Source organism: Petromyzon marinus, unplaced genomic scaffold, assembly GCF_048934315.1.
Source record: "Petromyzon marinus isolate PM22_M1 ecotype Great Lakes invasive population unplaced genomic scaffold, UKy_Petmar_22M1.pri1.0 PM_G_Scaffold_51, whole genome shotgun sequence".
Lineage (NCBI taxonomy): Eukaryota > Metazoa > Chordata > Hyperoartia > Petromyzontiformes > Petromyzontidae > Petromyzon > Petromyzon marinus.
Genome location: NW_027423004.1, coordinates 826,305 through 829,082, shown reverse-complemented (window position 1 = coordinate 829,082; position 2,778 = coordinate 826,305).

Genomic DNA, 2,778 nt, shown 5'->3' with positions numbered 1-2,778 from the left:
CCCTCCTGCACCACACTTATATATGTAGCAAGCCCCTTAACCCCGCCCCCCAACCCCCCCGGGTCATGTGACGTCATCCCACGCATCCAATCGAATCCTCTTTGCGGCCGTTAGGAGCGCTCTAGCCGTTGGGGATGGGGGGAGGGGGGAGTCACGTCATCCCCCTGTTGTATATATAGGTGTTATGAAAATTGATGAAAATAATGAGAATTAAATGAAATTTGCATAATTTATCCGAAATTATGTTAATTGTGTAATTATGCGCATAAATTATGCTGATTCGAGAGATAATCGTATTAATTTATGCGAGTGGGCATGGTTATGATAATTCAGGTCATTATGGATTATAAGGTCGAGCCTCGGTGACGAGGATTGTGTTATGATTTGGAATAACGCAATTAATCGTATGCAGTGACGCAGGCGTTGTGAGCGTGAATGAGAGAGAGTCGATTCCACTCTGCTCTTTAATTCCGTATTATCGATAAGGATACGATTACTCTCGATTGAACATTATGAATTATGTGTTATGGATTATGTGTGGTGATAGTGTGCTTATGATAGGTCCCCAGGATTCAGATCTCATACGCAGAACAATATTATGCAGAATTTCAGGAAGAATCACACACAAACCTGCTTTGATCAATTTTATTTTCTAGCTAACTTTAATTTTTGGATAATATGAAAACTCAATCTCGGGATGTTGGAATTTCAACACAGCGTTAACATGATACCATCACGATTGCGTTGTTTCACCTCGATAGCGGCACCTGTGGTTAATTCCCGACGCGTAACGCAATCGATCGGTTGTTGAGAGAGAGATTAAAAACAAGCGAACTATTCTATCAAAACCTTGACCTTATAATATGCAAACTCGTATTCTTGAATGATTACACAACACGGCACTCGGTCTTTGATTCGTATCCAATCCTTAACACATTCTGATATGCGAAATTATTATGCTTGAAATCGTCAGCACAGTACCACGGCGATGTTCGTTCATTGATTCATCAACGATTATGCAATTAAAGCGTTCTACTGAAATAATTATGATTGCCTCATCAACGTAACTCAATGGGTGGGGATGTTTTTCGTTATCAGCTAATAGTTGACGCAGTTATCATGAGTCTTGTATGTTTAATGGGAGTGTTGTTGATTTCTTGCGTTGAGCAAACGCCTAGGTTGATTTCCTTGCCAAAAAAAATGTTTGTTCGTTGTGTAGCGGTGGGGGAGTGAGAAGGGAGTGTGGGGGAGGGGCATACGAACGACTGCCAGTTTCTGTCCACCGCTGGCTGGATGAGTCAGCACGACGCTCGCCGTCGTCGCGCCGACGACGGTGACGCGAAGTTGCGTGCTGTAGCACGCTGGTGGCACGCTGTTGGCACGTGCTGGTGCTGATGCTGATGGCACGCTGGTGGCGCGCTGTTGGCACGCGCTGGTGCTGATGCTGGTGCTGATGGCACGCTGGTGGCGCGCGCTCCCTCTCCTTGAAGATGCGCGAACGCGCCCGTGCTGATTCGCTGACAGCAGTTTCCTCCACTGCTGGATGAGCTACGCCGGCGCGCGCTCTTTCCGCTGCTGTAGTATCTGACGCTGCGCTCGCCGGCGACAGGTCAATTTTTTCTTCTGCTGAGTGAGCCGATTCGCACGCGCTCTCTTTGTTGAGGTTGTTGGCGGCTCTCTGACAGCAGGTTTCCTCCACTGCTGTATGACTCAAGTCGCACGCGCTTGGTCACTGGTTAGCTGAAGTTGTTGGCGGCTGCCCAAGCTTTTCCGCTGCTGGTTGAGCCACGTTGCACGTGCTTTCTTTTTGGAGATGCTCGAGCGCTCTCAGCGCTGATTCGCTGATAGCAGTTTCTCTCCACTGCTGTATGACTCACTTTCGTTGATACATGGCGACTCATGCGATCCTCGCTACTCAGCGAGGCTCGGAGCCAGCCGCTCCATGCGACTGCTCGTCCTGTGGACGTCTTGACTCGCTGATCTGTCTTCACTCTTGACTGTTGACTTCTCTGACTTTTGAAAATGCGGCTGACCGTTATATTCAAAGACAATTCTCTCTGCGCAGTGGAAAAGGGGGGGGGGGGGGGGGTGGGGTTTGTGTGTGTGAGTTCGTGTGTGTGTACAGATGGCTCTCGCGCTCTTCGGGAGAGACAAAGGTGGTCGGGGTTGCTTGGGATATTGTTTAAACTCTTTCGTAAGTTTGCCCGTTCGCCTCATTCCTTCTCGAAAACCTTTGATGTGACTGTATTTTGTCTCCAAGCTTTGTTTTAAGAGTAAAAGTATTAAAGGTGAAAATCATTTGATAGCGAATTAATTATTGGATAATAATTCACTGATGTATCTGGTGGCCTGGTCTTAATTGGAGTGAGCACGAGGACCGCTAACTTTAGCTTATTCTTGTTATTGCATTTTAAATTTTAACTGTTGTTTAAAAAAAAATGGTTTAACCCGTGGGCGTCCTCATTTCTGGCTTGCGGAGGGCTTCCCTCTGCGTGACCTCCCTTAGGGCACATCAAACTCTTGTTAATCTGGAGATCTTCGCAGATAGCTGCTAACATCCTCGCTTCGAGAGTTTTATTATTTCTTTATTTATTAATGGCCTGTTTATGACCGACATCTGGTTTTTCGTGCGCCTGGCTTACGGGTTTTATTGATTATTTTTTTCGTTTGTTAAAAAAATATATGATATATATAACGGCAAATATTATTGTTAATATCAATTTTCGAAAAGGCTCATATACAACAGGTGGGGGTTGTTGTTTTTGTTACCAGGCGAGA